Raw genomic sequence first — 18,212 nt, forward strand, 5'->3', positions numbered from 1 at the left:
ATGTTTGCGCCTTTTTCTTCCTTTTTCTACCTTTCTATTTTGACCTGGAATAGTCTTATTTTCATTTTCACTCATATGAACCTACAAAATGAAAATTTTATGTTTGTTGGCATATTCTAAAGTGAATAGAAATCGGGGGGGGGGGGGGGGGGGGGGGCAATAAAAAATAATGAGTTATTCTGAATTGCTACATGTAATATTGGTATATATATAGATGGACATTGGATTGAAAAATGTATCTGTTTTTTTTCTAGATTTTCAATATAAATAAGTTTAGTTCATTTTGATATGATGAGCAATATTTTGTCAGAAATTAAGATTCTGTTTTCAGAATCAAATGGATTTTTATGTACTTAATGTATTATGTGTATTGATCTCACGTGTAAAACATTTTAAGATTTTTAATATTATGAATAAATCTGCTATATTGCTTCAATCTGATTTACCTTTCTTTTTATTCTTAGAGCAAGGTACAGGGCGTATATAGGGGAGAAGATGTACTTTAAATGTACATTTCATCAAAATTTTAATATCCCCCCCCCCAACATTATCAATACTCAACGAAATATTAATATTTATGAGCGTAGCGACAGTGCAGTATTTTTTTTTCGCAATGATCGCTACCTTCATAACCCGCAAGAATCATCAACATCAATTAATAAATTGATTGTAAAAATGTCTATGGGGCAACGAAAAGAACATCAAAGACTATCTCTGAGGAAACATTACTTCTAGATTCCTCGTTATATTATGGAAGTTTATTGAACTCCTTTTCGTAGTTTAAACATATTTTATTTATAATTATGTAAGCTTATTAATTAGTTATTCTTAGGAACAATAATCATTCCGGACTTTGTTGTCAATACAATTTATTGCAGCGATCGTATATGTTTCAGCAAAGATGGACTAATTCTCTCTCTCTCTCTCTCTCTCTCTCTCTCTCTCTCTCTCTCTCTCTCTCTCTCTCATAAACTTATAAACATTCATGTACACGAAGAAAACAATTGACCACAATTATAAACAATTGACATTTCGTGCTAAAGTTAAATAAGTATATCAAGTATATGCAGAGTACGTCAGTGTGTCATAAATACATGTGTAAGAACGTAGCTTTGCACAGAGCTCCGCCTCGGTCATTGACTTTAAGTGATGTTTTACCAACATAAATTAATTATTATTCATTAAACGATGTTCTCTAGGACTGTTAAGGGGCTGATCTGAATATTAAACCACTCTCAGCCTCCCCTATTCCTGACTTCTAGATTGGCGACTGTTCTTTTACATCAACAATCTAAATAGGAGACATTATTGTTCTTCACAGTCTCTTGATTAATATAGGTCACAGCAGAGCTATCTGCCTACAGTTATAACCAAAAGGATCTAAAATAAAATCTTTTAACTTACTAGTACTCATTTTAGTAGTTTAAACTTCAATATTTTGCCCCCTCCCCCCCAAAAAAAACCTAAACGCGTAACCTCAAGCAAAACTTTCGCGAATAAACGCAGAACTTTTGCAAATACTAGTACATGTAGTCGCGTTTAAATCGCACGGCATATTGCATATAACTTAAGTCACCCCTGCGAATGTTATTGTCATTTAAATTCATATCACGTGGATTTCGTTGACCCGTAACAAGTTCATAGGTCATAACAGACCCGGAGTAAAAAAAGGCGGGAAAAATCTATAGTTTATTTCTATGTTTGAAGTACATTCTTGGTCATCGTCTCAGACCATAAGTACGCAATCGGCATAGCCTTGCATCCACTATTATTTTTGAATTTAATGAAAAATATTGCATATATGGTGAAACATATAGTATCGTTTTGTTGGGATAGGGGGTGTTAAGTAATAAATATGAATATAAGTTCATGTTAATAACCGTTTTTGAAACCTTACAACTCTTAATGTACCCCACTGAGATTAAACATATTTGTTGCAAGGACCTTATAGATGGTGTCATAAAATTCAATATTTGCGGATGGGGGGGGGGGGGGGGTTCATCCCCCAGAATATTAAACATTAAATTTTATAGTAAATACCTAAAAAGTAACCCTTTTGCAGTAAAGAAATTTTTGTGGCCCCATAATTTACAAAAGCTCTCAGCTGGAAGATTATAACTTTGATTAGAAGTTTAGCTGAAACTTAATTTACCATAATTTCCCCACATTCAAAATGACATGCAAGTTCTATTGTTTTCATTTTATCTTCTTGTCCCAGGATAATAAAACCTACTAGTAGACATGCTTACTCTTCCAATTTATATTTCTTAAGTGATAGTGACCCCGAAACCAAAAGTGAGTTTGTCGAAGTTGAATGGCCTTAGAGCATGCATAGGCTTCGGCTTTATAATGAAAGGATACTGTTGGATCATTAAAATTAGTGGGGGACAATTTTTGTGCATTGCTTTGTGGGTACGTAAATATAATTTCATTTATTATTTTATACTTAAAAGGAAATATGATTTATTAATTCAGGGAGAAAGTTAATTCATGGATGAGATGTACACACCATTTCCACAAAAATTGAGCCACCACAAAATTTATTTATATAATGATTTCACAGTATCCATTTCTTATATATCTTTCTGATTGTTCTCTCTTTCCCTCTGTCTTTCTCTCCCTCCCTCTCTCATTAAAAAAAACAACAATATTTCTTTCATAAATCATAATAAATTTTATAATGTTATTTTTTAATCCAAGCATGATTGGACCACCTAATACATGTAGTTGTATGTACAATTCTAAATGACAATGGACAATACTAACAATTTGTCTGGTAAAATTAATAAGATTTCAATCTTTTACATATACATGTATAATATTGATTGATAAGAAGATTCATCACATTTACATATAATCAAAACAATATATCCAACTGTATTGTACATCAGTATTCACTAAAAACAATAACATCACTATACACCACAGTTTGCAACATGTAATTCTAATAATTTTAACACACTTTCATATATTTCTAATATGAACTATATCACAGCATATTGTAATTATTTTACATACACATGAGAATTCAAAGGTCCTTAAAAAGTTTATAGTTTGTTCCAGTCTTTCACCAAAAATAACTTTCTATCATAATATAAAAGATGTGAAAAAATTCTGATGACATAGCAATATAGAGTTATATATTAAGATATTGATTAGTACCAGCTAGTACATGTTAAGGTGCATTTAGAAAAGATTAGATTATTAGCATTTCACCAGATGATTTTGGTTAAAAATTAATTTGTTCATTTCATTGCAAAACTTTAGTCATTTAATCCCCCCCCCCCCCAAAAAAAAGGAGGGGTATTCCGGTAACTAAAAAGCTATGGTGAAATATACATATAAATATATACACACAATTAATTTTCGTATTTATCATAAGTCTTCAAAACAATAGTATACTACTTCATTTTAACTAATATTTAATGTAATGATGAAAAAAATTGCAGTCTTTTTATGCATTGAAAAGCATGGAAAAGAATAATTCACCAATGATGCAAAGGTAGAATTGAAAATAGAGTCTTCATAAATGATAGTTTTTGAAACCAAAGCATATCAGACACAGTAAACAAAGATTGTAAGTGTCCAATGTTTAACAAAATTCATTTATCTTTTTATACATTGAGGTACATAATACACTCTACACTCAACATGTCTAGTTAAATCGCATTTGTGTTAACATGCTATACTTATAATACAGCATAAAATTAATTGTGGTCATTGAAGTATGTACATGTAGCAATCGTTGGACAGTTTCAAAAATATACACTCTAATAACTTAATTGATTATCTTTTATCTGGATGTGGGTCTAGCTAATGTATACCAAAAAATGTACACTTGATAATAACCATAATAACTGACATTTCATATTTTCTACTGTATCTAATTAAAAATTAATCATGTGGAATAATACATATCAAACGCTTCACATTTTGATTGTACAAATATAAAATAATAATTATTCAACAATAGTACATTATATTTAGTACATGTATTTCGTTTCATGTGATTTGTAAATCATATGATTCTAAAAACAAAACAATGCAAGTTTAAATTGATATACTCAGTATAATGGATTCAGCTTTAAGGACACACAAGATGTTCCTATATTTTTTATAATTTTCCTTGATATATTAATCCATTTAAAACCGGTTACGGTAATTCTAAAAAATTCTGAGTACATTACCAGGCTCTTGTCAGAGCTAGAATATTTAGAATGTTCCTTAAAATAGCAAGCAAAATGCATTTGAATGCTTGTAAATAGTCATATTATATACTTTCAATCAAACACTTTATATCTAAATAAAGAAAGTATCATTACATGAAAATATAATTATGGAATTTCTTAATGGAAATATTCACATTTTGGAGATAGGAAATAATAGAGAAAGGGAAGATGTTAGCTGTGTCTGACCTTCAGTTAATCCTAAAAACGACAAACTTTATTTTTCATCTTTAAAAAAGTGACTTTAAATGAGGGATTAAGGGAAGTGCATGGCTAACTCTGTGCTAAAGGTGAAAGGTTTTGAAATGCTGTTTAGTTGGCTTCCAGTGATGTGCTGCATATCAGCTTGTTAGTGTTGTTACATCAGATGGGTTATCCTGAAATACATAATTATAAATATTCAGATTGAATTAACATATCGATGTTGCACTTATTAAATAAATAATGTATTAACAGTCAATGTATAAGGCTAAGCAAGGAAATATTTACTTATATAAATAATACATTTTATTACTTAAAGGTACTACATGTATTATATATTATAGCTACTACATGTATATAGCTATAGGTAAAAAATTCAAAAGCGTGATATAAATAGTGAAATGACTTCTGAATCATGAAGCAGAACAGATGCTTTCAATTGTGATATATAAGATAGCAGAGAAGAATGATCAACAACAGCTGATATAAAGGAAAAAAAATTGAATATGACACAATGAGCCTATGGTTCATTAATTCATAATACTTCTTGTTTTTGTATTTTTTTTTTGTAAAAAAAAAACAAGTAAGAAAAGACAAATATATAACTTCTACCAGATTTTAAATGCGATTTAAATATTTTTTGCAATTCAGTTTACTAAATATATATGAAATTTTCTACCCCATGAGGACTGAGAGAGAGAGGAGTAGAGACTTATATCATTTTAAGAAAAGATATATATTAAATAATTTTGCAAATACTCTTGTTGAAATATGTCAAAAGTACATATAGTTATTTATTCAAAACTACCAAACAATAACACGGGACCATATATAAATATTGTAAAATGACACTTTGTCATTAAAATTGTGCCATTAGAGTTTAAAGCATCTGAAGTGCATTGATCAATATAAATGCATGGTATATTGACCATTATTATATTGTCCACATATTTTAATCATGCACCTAATTATAACATTACAATGTTACACCGGCTACCTTGAATTAAATGTAATAAAATTTGTTTTACAAATCACATTCAGACAAGGGCATGTGAAAATTGAAACACTGGAAAACACAATAAAGAATGTAGAATTGGTTTGTTCTAAAATTTAACTACCGGTAACTGTCTTTTTATACATGAGGAAACTTCCCTCAACCATTTTGACTGTCCTTTTTTTGAAAGATGGACACCATCATGACATAAATCAGACATTTTAAATTTTCTAGTTGAGCAAAAAAAAATATTGTGACTATGTTCACATGAAAAGTACAATTGCTTATTTAAAAAAGATTTAATTTTACAATAATCATTAGATTCTATAAACCTTGGATTACTCCTAGGAAAAATTCCACCAACAAAAACTGAAAATGGACCTAGATTTTTTATATAATAAATGGTTTCCATTAAATCAAATAAAATTAATGAGGGATTAGTATTTCTTTTAATGTCATTACCCCCAATTTGAACAAAAACATAATCGGGGGTATATACATTAATATAATAGGGAGCCATTTCCCGCATATCCGTAATTTTTCCTCCCGGCTTTCCAACACTGAAAATTTCCCAGTGACTAGGAAAAAAACTTTCGAGAACTGATCTGTCTATCCTTGACACAAAACTATGTCCTATAATTAATACTCTTGGGCTAAGAGGACCTACCCGGTACAAATTTTTCATCTGAAATAATAAAATGTTGCTTGAATAATTCAGCATTGCATGAATGAATTTTTTGTTAGTAAATTAATGTAACCTTAATTTTTCTAAATGATATCACCTCTTTTTATTACCTTTCGATTATTACATGTATAAGAAAATTTTGTTTACAGTGGCTGACTACACCTTGAAAAAGTTTCTCAAACCAGAATAACTTGATTATGATAAATATCATGAGGGGTAAGAAGTATATACCGGTATGTCTAACAGGTGAAAAAGAATTTAATTGTGATCAAAAAGATATATTTCCCAAAATTTTATTCAGTAAATGTGAACAAAAGCCTCAGGGAGGCTTTAACCGCTGAGCTATGGCCATATTTAACCTAATTGATTGATAAGAAAAGTTTAAAAAAAAAAATTTGAATCACCATCTTGTGATGTAGTGTCTTAAAAAGTACAAGTCTAGGTGTGGTGAAGTACCTTAAATTAAACATTAGCTTAATAATATGACTGGGATATGTACAGTTATGTTTTAATTACCAAAGTCCTTTAATGTATTATTATATTTTGCAGATTAATTTATTTATTAGTACATAATGTATCCGATATATTCTTTTAACCGCATCCAATGTTCGAGAATAATGATAATTGATACTTAGATCAGAGGCAACAAATGCAGGTTGCAAAGACATCACACAGTTTTGTTTGGCTATGATAAGCATGAAACAAATATTTAAATATCATCACTTATGAACATTTAAAACCTTTACATACATGTACTCCATGCAAGCTCAAATACTGTCCTTGTCATCAAACGATGTTACTTCAAGGATGTGTATTTTTACTTGTGAATTAAAAACCAACAAGGGGGGATAATTAACATAAGAAACAATGAACCACCAATATCAAAACGCATTCATGAATTAGAAATACACATATATACACATACAACAAAGCATACTATGAAGCTTTATTATATGTCAGTATTGACAATATGAGAAGAGAATAAATGAAATAAAATGTATTCTAGATGTAGTTAAATTCTGGAAAAATAATGAAGTCGGTCAACTTGCAATCAAATACTGTCCTTGTCATCAACCGATGTTACTTCAAGGATTTGTATTTGTGAATTAAAAACCAACAATGGGGGAAAGCAATGTACCATCTATATCAAAACGCATTCATGAATTAGAAATACACATATATACACATAGAACAAAGCATACTATGAAGCTTTATTATATGTCAGTGTTGACAATATGAGGAGAGAAAAGAATTAAAATGTACCATTCTAGATACCAGATAAGCAAGTTCTGAAAAGGAAAATGGAGACGGTCAACTTCAATCAAATACGTACCGTCCTTGTCATCAACCGATGTTACTTCAAGGATGTACATGTATTTGATAGATACATGTTAAATATATAATTTTGTGTTATTTACATTAAACTCATATAGATAAATCAACTTCCTAATTAGTATTTGATTCATTCTCTGGGTACCCCATTCTTTCACATAATGTAAAAGACATTTCATTTGTTTTGTACAACTTCCTTATACCAGGAACACCTTTTGGAGGAGCCCACCAGTTAGATATTGTTTGAACTTTTTTGGTGCTTTTTCGTTCTCTTTTGTCAAAAGCATGATCTTTAATTTCTATTTTATCTATAAATAATGGAAGAGATAAATTATGACAACCTTGTCCATGCAATGTTTCAGAGAGGTAATTAACGTGAGAATACACAGGTTTTTTTGCATGTCTAATCGGAAAATTCATGGTGGGATCATTCAAAATTGCTGAAATTTCAATGGTTTTGGACTTCACAATTTCTAGTTGTTTGACGCTGGGGACACCTCCAAAAGGTTTCAACATTGCCTCCTCTAACCCATGCAATGTTTCATTATCATTGGTACTTATGGCTCTTACATTGTAAGAGCCTGATGGAATCAGTGAATGAAGCTGCAAATATGAGTCAGAAGAAGAAATGAGTGCCTCAAACAATTGAAATGGCATACCCATTACATTATCTCCAGGGGGTGGAAATGAAAATACATTTATCCACTGCAATAAATAGCCTCTTAAATCAAATCTAAGCCTGTGTCTATCCATTGCAGAAATCCCAGGCATGTCATTAGCCTCCATAAAACCTCGCACCAGCTGACAAAACTGTGCCTCTTTAATGAAACCATCTTTTTTCAAGAGCATTTGTACAGGTGGAGAGAACATGAGAGCTGCAAAAGATTCACTCTGAGGATCTACACCATTAAGGACAGGAATTGGCAAAGGTGAATCAGGGAGTTGGCTTACATGCCTCCAACCTTCTAATGAAACAAACTGTAATTTACCCTTGATCAGACACATTCTTATTCTAATATGAAGGTGATGGTAGTCAATAAAATGCAAAACTAATGCATTTGATTTGTCGTGCAGTTCTGGAACTGAACACCAGAAATTGTTGGGTAATTCTGCAATTTGAAAAGACACAGGACTATCCGACTTCCATTGGTCATACATATCATGCATCATATGGTGAGCAGCTATCACATTCAAAAAGGCCTTCTTTTGCTTTTTCAATTTTTTCAAACATATACAGTAAAGAGAATTTGGATTTTTCAATTTTTGTCGTTTTTCTGGTTCAATGGACAGTTCAGAGGCACAGAGAATTGTGGACAATTTTGAAACAATGTCATGTTTTCTACCAGAGAGTTTTAAGTCTTTAACAACTTCTTTGTCTCGATAAATTGTTTTCAACCATTTGATGATGTTTTTGAGGTCAGCCAAAGTTGCATTTGTGTAGAGCATGTCAGAATTTTGCAATAATTCACATAATTGTTTACAACTCAAAGATTGAAGTTTAGAATTTTGGTGTAGAAAAACTTGTAATGAAGAAACATTATCTGTGGTCAATGAAATGTCGCTGACAAGAACTGAATTTGAATTAAGATCATTCTCTACTACCTCATCAACTTTGTCACTCTCAACATCATCAACTGGTTGAATTAACTCATCTGATAAATCCATCAAGTCTACTGCAGCAGGAGTGACATTGTTATCAAATACAGATTCTTCACTTAAATTTTCCTCTTCATTTTGTGAAAAATCAGCATCAGCACATACTGGTGCACTACTGAATACAGATTTGTCACACTTCAAGTTTGAAGAAACAAGATCTGGACAACTTACTTGAAACACAGTTGGAGAGGTTGATTTTGTAACAGCTGTGTATTTGGAAAAAGATTTAATAATGTTTTCAATATAGGTAATAATTTCTGACTTTGACATATTCTTAACAGATTCCCAACAATGTTTTTGCAACTGAAAAATAGTCAGAGGTTTTCCTTCATTAGAAACAGCAAGAAGTCTATGAAATTGTCCATCAAATGCAACAGCTGGTACATTACCACCTCTCTGCAATGTTTCTATGTAAAATTTATCTACCACTGCTCTTGCATCTCTCTCAGGAAAGCTTGAACCAGACAAAACATAGCCAATTTGAATACCATAGCCTCTCTCATTTGTAGCTAGTCGATCTGTATTGGAAAGCATATACGTAACACTCTCCGTGGCTCTAACTCTTTGAATTTGTCTTGTATTATTCAGAATTTCAATACACTGAAGTAAGAGTGCTTTGATGTCATTAGCTGTGAATAATTTACAACCAAAAAAAGATAAATCTTCAACATGACCTTTGTACATAGATTCAGGTTGGTCAGTTTCATTTGTTGATTGTGTTACATGTATACTTTTGACTTCTGTTAGAAATTCACATGTTTCTATGATAGATTTTGTGGAGGATTTTATTTCACAACACTGGGAAGACTTTAGTTTTCTACTTCCCTCAATAAATGTATCTTGAATGTGATGCATTAGATCATCAAAGTACTCTTCATTTTTTTTGCATACAAACACAGATGTAGTTTCAGAAGTGTACGAGACAAACAAAGAGATAGGTGCATTTGACACAGCCATACTAGCTTGAATTTGTGGAATGTATCTAACAGGGACTTCCATATGACATTCTTTTTTAAAATATGGACATTTCACTTCTGTTGACATACAAATTTGATTTATATCCAAACATTTCAAACACTCAGTATGAGGTATGAAAACTCCATCTAAGGAGAACAGTGAAAATTCATGTTGAGAATCAGAATAAGAACATTTGTTCTCAACATGGCAATGGCATGTTTTGGCTTTAGGAAAACGAAAGATACCTACCTCAACATAATCTAAATGTGGAAAATAGACAGGCAAGACCTTTGTACATATCGTGGCTATAGCATTAATTTCATTTTCTGAGCCATGCTTCATGGCCTTGCAAACCTGTTCATTTGGACTTTTTTCTTTAATAGAGAAATGCACCTTATCATACAATGATAGTCTGTTTTGCAAGCCATCCAGGCCTGCAGCCTGGTACAAAGTACTGCCTGTTACATATGCCTTATTTCTTATTGTATGCCATTTTTCAGTACGTTGTTTTACAGGTACATGAATGTCATTGGTAGATATATGATCTATATTATCATTCAGTAACCAGCAATTCCTAATTGAATCTAAAGGAACAAAGGGCATATCAGTCCAGAATTCGTTCGAATTTTGTAACTTGCATAAAACTGAGGACAGAGAATCTCGTACACTCAAAGATTTTTCAAGAACTTCATTACTTTTCCGTATGAGAGCAGTCAAGTATGAAATTATTTTCTTGTATTTGGAGTGAATCCAGTCTTTCCCAGCTAATTTCATCTTTTCAGTAAGGGACTTTTGCATTGATGCTCTTTTTTCTTTTAAAATAAATGATGACCTATTCATTATTTCCAAAACTGTCTTAATTGAATTTATCAATGAAATGGTATCATTCAGATCAGTAATTTTTTCACAGCAGGTCTTAATAATATCTAATATTTCAAAATGTTTTTTAATTTGTTCTACCAAGGAGAGACTGGATTCACATCCAGCCAAATCAACATCACCAACTTCATCATCTTCAAAACCTGGTCGAATCCTTCTGCCATCAAACTTTAATACTAATGATGAAGATGATGGCGTTGATTTAACTGCAATGTCAATAAAGTCAGGGTACACCCCTGGTTTGAGTCTCTTTGGGATATCAAACTGAAGAGGTTGAAACTGGTCAAGAACTCTTTCAGAAGGCACAGGGAGTAAAGCTTGACACTCTGCAGGACTAAAATACCCACGTTTTGCTGTACAACTAAGTACCTGCATTTCATGCTTCCATCCGCTCAAAAATCGGAGGGTTGCTCCTCCGAAGAGACCTTTAGCAACTTTAAAAATACATTTTGTAGACTCTGAGTATCGCATTGCACAGGTATTTTCTAAGTTATAAAACCTTATGAAATCAAAAAGCAAATTAAAAGATGGACTTCCAATACATGGAACATTTTTTACAATGTTTTGTGCAAACATACCAATAATTTTTTCACACTGAGAATCTTGAACTTTGTCAAATGCATCACATACAATAAGCAAAGTATCTAATAACTTCTTTTTGTTTGAAGATGATTTGGTATTGAAGATATTTAACAGTTTTGAAACATTCTTGTCATGACCAGTTTCAGTCTCTCCAGTTTGACTACCAATGTTCCTTGAAACATTAGAAGTCTGAACTGATATTGTGGCTTGCAACGGTGAACATTGTATGGATTTTGCAGATGAAACCCATCGAGTCTGAGCAGACTTTGTCAAACATTCATTTCTAAGATTTACCTGCAACCCTTTTGAGGCTCCTATTAAAATAGTTTGGTTTCCCTGTGATGTCTTTGCTATTTTATTTCCACTGATCAAGTTTTCATTATAATCAAAACTCAATTTTCTTTTCATTGACATTCTTAAAATATATTTACCATATCAAACACTGTCAAGCATAGCATCCAGAGCAACAAGGACATAAAATACCATGTAAATGTAGCATATTCTAAATATGCATATGAAAATGAAATTTTATCATTCATGAATGAATGCTTATATGCATCATTTCTGCAACATGATTCATTTATATCAAGAGACAAATCTTGCATACTTATGAAATAAATAAGAGAGACATATGTAATCACTAATTACATTTTGTATTACATTATGTATTCTAATGACCCATACTGGAACATCGTTCAATGAATTAATTGATAGGATTCAATGCTAATGACAACTAATTGTTATATATCAGAGCTAGAGTATCTTATAGATTACATGATGACAACTTTGTTCAGTATCAATTAAAATAAACAAAGCATATGTTATATCATAATGTACATGAATAGATGTACAAGAGAAATTCAATAGAGTGCTTACATTTCAGTTTTCATAATAGCTCTTAGAGTACTCACAATTCATAGTGTTCTGCATCTTTATGTATATACAAGATTACCAGTATATGTAAAAAGCAGATGGAAAATAGACGTTAACCTGGAAAAAACAAAAGATTTTATTAATGAAAACAATATACGGTACTTTGCATTTATATTTCAAACAATATGTGCAATATTGCACTTGTATATGTTTCTTACTGTGAAGGTTTTATTTTTTTGTTACTAGAGTGGAGGTGAAAACAATGTCAAATTCTTTGATTCTTTATACAATACGATCAAGAGCTTCAATTGTAACACATATTTGTATATAATACTATATATATCATGTATATAAAAAAACCAGGAGTATGCAAATGTTAATGCCAAAATATAGGTTTGCATGCATGGTCACAGCCCCCCCCCCCCCCCCCTAATCAGTTATTGCTGGAAATTCATTTCCACCCACCCTTCAACCTAATGCCACTTTAACCTATACATACACACACTTACAAATGGAAATAGGTTTTTTTCTATTGAACCATGATAAAAAGTATTATTTCTTAAATTATGAATTTTAAATTGGATTATAATCATAGTTTAAGATGGGACACAGTATAGAGGATATCACTTAATTATGTTACTGTGAGGATTCTAGATGGTGCATGGTTAAAAAATATATTGACTCATGATGTTGTACAAAAAATCAATGATTCAGAAGTTTTGAGGAAGCATAAACCATTCTTGAAAACAATGAAATTGGAGAGATTGCATACAAGCAATAATACCGGGTATACATCTTCCCTACAACACAGACAGTACAAACAGTCTGATACCAAATTATTTAAATTATTCCTTTCAGGAGTGTTGTTTGCAATTTAATATTACTATAATGATTTAATTAATATTTATAGTAAGAAATTTAAAGAAAGGCATATTGTAATTTTTTCATTAATACCTGTATATACATCATTTGAAAAATCATGAAATATCCATAAGTTAGGGAGGATCAAATTTAAATCTTATTCTGATTTTTTACATTTCTTTTTTACCTGTACAAAAATCATAATTAATTAAACATTGTAAAAATGTGACAAACTGTTGAATACATTACAAAGCAGAAAAAGAAGTTTTATATTGAGATATCTCTTATGAGCAATATATATATTGTTTAACCATTAAAAAATTCCTTTTAAACATTATAATGTCCTAAATGATGTGTATAAATGTGTATATAAAATTCAAAAACAGTGATAGATGTACTTCTGAAAAAAAATTCAGTAGTCATAAAAGCTCTTAATAGTACTCACAATTAATACTTTTCTACCCCTTATAACAGCTACATGCATGTAGGAGGGTCCAAATATAATTAATACACAGTAGTTCTTTGTTGATGTAAATCTGAGACAAAAAAATTACATTTCATCAATATCTGTTCCAATAAAGATACATGTAAGTTGTAACAAAGCTAGATTTTATACATTTTGCTTAATAACTACTTCATATTTTTGTCAATACCTCAGGGTTCAAACAATGTTCATTCAAAAGTATGAACAATTTTCAACATCTCGCTCTTGAAATGCCCCCTTGATCTAACTTATCAGGTTTCAGTATACATGTTAAAATCTAAATATTGTGATGTCTACAGAAATTTTGAATAGCAACAGACCCATTTGATAACAATGGAAATTATGCGAGGTATCTCACTTAACTTCCAAATGGAAAAAAGATGTCAAAATTCCACATTATAAATCGATCTCGATCAGTAAGAAATTTTTTGTTTTTCATATTCCAGTGAATTTTAATTGCCAAAATGTGCTGCACATTTAATATAATTATCTTGGGGCAGGCTTATATAATAAAAACATTGTAGTTTGCATTTATATTTGCAAACAATAAGCCCCATTGCACAATTTACAAAGCTAATTAGAGATATAAAGTACTGTCTATAAATTTAGTGTCCAAAGCACTCCATAATTAAGACATGTGGCTGTGAATATATCTATGTATATTGCATGACGTACTATTATAGTACGTCATGCAATATGCATAATTTAATAAAAACAATTAATAATTTAATGGAATGACAGAAAGATCAACAGATATATATATAGTTATGTAATATTACACCTCCATTTAACGTTTTTAATATTTATGTTAACATGTTGAGATTGATCACAGAAATCATCGACACATGTCTTTATTTAATTAAACTTTGTAGTGTAAATATTGTTACACGATTTGAGAGAGAGAGAGAGAGAGAGAGAGAGAGAGAGAGAGAGAGAGAGAGAGAGAGAGAGAGAGAGAGAGAGAGAGAGAGAGAGTTAGTTTGATTGTATTTGTTATTAGAGTGAGTTTTACATTTTTTAAATTACCAATTTCACTTTATTTTTCAAAGTATCTGATTGATACACCAACAATCTTTAAAAAAATAATTGGATCCGCACCTTCACTTCTGCTTTTCAGAAATCGGCTATAATTTTCTCTGCTGAAGACCACACATTTTGGTTGTAATATACAGCTTAATAAATTTCCAAGAGCTATGCATTATTTTTTTTTACTGTAATACGATCACTTAGGTGGCGTATATATGTAAAAGGTGTATTTTTCTAATTTCACAACACCACGTGGAGGCGTGGTTAATCAAGAACGATAACTCTTTTGTGTATTTTTAGTTAAATGCAAATACACGAAAATACTTCTCACTTTAAAAGCTTATAGATGTATTTGAACTCGGTTACAAAGATAAAACTAATAGATAGCATTAAAACTGCAAAATACTCACACTTTTTGATAATTTAATCCAACCTGCACCCACTTCCTCTCGAAAAATGACAGGAACTAAGAAAATATGGTTGAAGTCTCGTGAACTCACATTCGAACGCCTCTGATTTTACGGTACAATAACACCGATAAAGAAAGCCTTCCGAACACATTCGCAGGGGTGTAAGTGCTATTTCGCGAAAATTTTGCTACATGTATATACATGTATAAAATTAATGAACGCATTATTCTCGCAAAACTTGCAAATGGATGCGTAACTTGTGATCGATGAATAAAATCCAATCGAACCGTCCCTCGTTATTTTATCCTAACAATTGCATCGAAGGGATGCGAGATCAGAATAATGATACAATGTATCCAAAAAACTCATAAAAAGTTTACATACACTGTATTTTACTAGAATGTGCAAAAACATGCGCAATGAAAATTAAAGTTGGCCTCCTTATAAGCAAACTTAGACCATTTTCTCCTATCTAATGGTTGTAGAGAGGACACCATTGAACCCCCTTCAGATTTTTCAGATTTTTAAATTTTCAAAATACGTCTGCAGCTGCGCAGATCGACAGCTGTTCTAAGTGATTTAAAAGGCATTGTCCTGTTCTTGCATACTTTTCATACAAAATGACATGTATGACTTCATATTTATTGCTTTTATATATTTTGGCAACATTTCTGGCCAGTTTCGGGCACAAACAAGCCAGTTCAAGAAATGATTGCATTCTTGTTCTCAAATGTACAAGATGGACGCACACACCCTTTACCAATTCTTTGCCATTCGTTTTTCATGCAGTGTTTCCAATATACTTTGTCTTTCAGTCTCTCAAAATTAAACTATATGTTGAAACGCTGATACATAAACTTCTACGAGAAGTGAAATGAAATGGTTCCACCATGCGAGAAAGCATAATAAACGCCATTTGACTCTTATTATTATGGTATGGAGTTCGGGACAAAATTCATTTCAGTAAGGAGGCTTATGAGTCATTATAACTCAATCTCTAAATTGATGCAAGAATAGTTTTAAAAAAATGACGAAATCTCTATTCGTGAAGATTAAAGGAGGTTCATACATTTTTTCTATCATGGGTTCTTGCTGCCATAACTACATGACTGTATAAATTACCTTAATTTTAAAAATGACAACACTCTAACGTTTTGCGTTTATATTTGTCATTACGTAATTAACGCCTTTGTAACTTAATTTGTGAAATCACAGTTTTCTTTGTTTGTTTGTTTGGGTTGGTTTTTTTTTGCAATTAGTTTCGCCTTTAATTGCGGAAGTTCCGCGTCTATTAAGTCTCCAACGAAGTTTTGAGACTTTTATTGTTTTTGCTCAGTTCTTAAAGTTCTTATTCCGCTACTTATTTATTAATATCCATAAACCATTCCAATCTTCAAAGACGACCATATATAATTATACAATACACTAGGATGTGATAGGTCTGCGTATCTAGTTGTGCACCCAGGACTGATTTGATTTTTTTCTTCATTTGAGGTCGGTCGACCACATTGTTTTTTGGTGGGTTTTTTTTTTTTGGGGGGGGGGGGGGGAGTACCTATAAGGATTGTGGGGTCTTACATGGAATGGGGAAAATTGTAGACTATTACATGTATAAATACAATAGTTACAACTTAAAAACGGTCAGAGATAATATCATGGGTACGTGTTCAAAATCATATAATGATTGTTACAGGCAAGATATATGGTACACTAGATCTGGCCCTTGTGGTAATTTCCAGCCCCAGATTTAGAAATGGAATCCTGAACCCTAAACCAAATATATTCTCGTTTCTTGTGTCATGGTGCATCATATGATATACCGTACTTTTGTATAGGTTATGAGCCTTGGGGTGGTTCTGACCTCCTGAGATAGGATGTGCCCAAATATCTTGAAACCGTTGAGAACCCTACCCCTACACCTACATTATTGTTATTTTCTCCTTCACTTTGTTCATCCGCAAATAAAACATTTCTTTTCTATAGCAATTAATAACAAAAATTCATTACCAATGCAACAATTTATTATAGACATGAATTATATACTCAGCTTTAATTATAAATACATATCAACGCGTTTATCTTCTTCCTGGTTTTCTCTAAGACAATATACAAATTAAATATTTATTTAATTAAGAATTCTCCACATCTTGATGGCGTCTGTCTATTTAAGTTTTCTACAAAATAAAGAATCTGGACCACTATTAATTTCGATTTACCCTGAGTTATGTTCTTCAATATCGGACATATTGAAAGCTGAATACGCACTCGAATGAGCACATGTAAGATACACCTGTTTTAATACCTGTGACATATAACACGCATATCCATCCGCATTATTTAAATCCTACGCCTCACACTAGAAAACATATCGAACACACTTACAAAATAGTTCCATTTGCTAGCGAAAAGAAATTAAATTCCTTGTGTTGTGATTCGTCAAATGGTATGACGGTCATGAGCGCTGTGGATGGACCTTACTCCCATATAACAGGAAGTGTCAATATATTGAACTCGGTTGAGCTTCCCACCCTAAACTGCATATATTCTTGTTCCTTGTGTCAAGTGGCATCAAATGGTACATGTACTTGCATACACTAGTAGGTCGTGAGCCCAAAAGCCTGACACCCCCTCCCTCAGAACAGGAAATCTTCAATATCTTTAAAACCGTTGAGATCCCTACCCCCTAGAACGATATATAGATATACTTAGTATTCCTGTTTTCTTGTGTCGAGGGGCATGAAAAGTTATGTAGGTCATAAGCCCCGGAGTGGTCCTGCCCCCCCCCCCCTCCAGAAAAGAAAGTGTTCAAAGATCTTGAAAACAATTGACAATACCAGATATTATTGTATCTTATGTCAAGGAGCATCAAATAATATGTTATTCATGACTCCCCGGGATGGTCCCGATCCCACTACATGTAAATAAGGAAGTGCTCAAATATCTTAAAACCATTGAGATCCCCACCCCCAAACCATATATACATTGTATTCGTATTCCCTGTACCATGTGTCATCACAAGATATCTATATGATATGACCCTGATTAT

At 31.9% G+C, this 18,212-nt stretch overlaps 1 long non-coding RNA gene across 2 annotated transcripts; it reads right to left on the minus strand.

Annotated features, from left to right (window-relative positions):
• Window positions 1-2,650: 2,650 nt before the first annotated feature.
• On the minus strand, window positions 2,651-15,325 carry LOC128190387 (uncharacterized). 2 transcript variants are annotated; one of them, XR_008244352.1, is made up of 4 exons: window positions 15,167-15,325; window positions 13,692-13,782; window positions 12,424-12,502; window positions 2,651-4,603 (listed from the first exon to the last, which is right to left on the minus strand). It is a non-coding gene; the product is annotated as an uncharacterized LOC128190387 (long non-coding RNA). The 2 variants fall into 2 exon arrangements; XR_008244351.1 differs by having other exon boundaries at window positions 13,692-15,325.
• Window positions 15,326-18,212: the final 2,887 nt, after the last annotated feature.

The sequence above is a fragment of the Crassostrea angulata genome, chromosome 6 (assembly GCF_025612915.1).
Source record: "Crassostrea angulata isolate pt1a10 chromosome 6, ASM2561291v2, whole genome shotgun sequence".
Taxonomy (NCBI): Eukaryota; Metazoa; Mollusca; class Bivalvia; order Ostreida; family Ostreidae; genus Magallana; species Magallana angulata.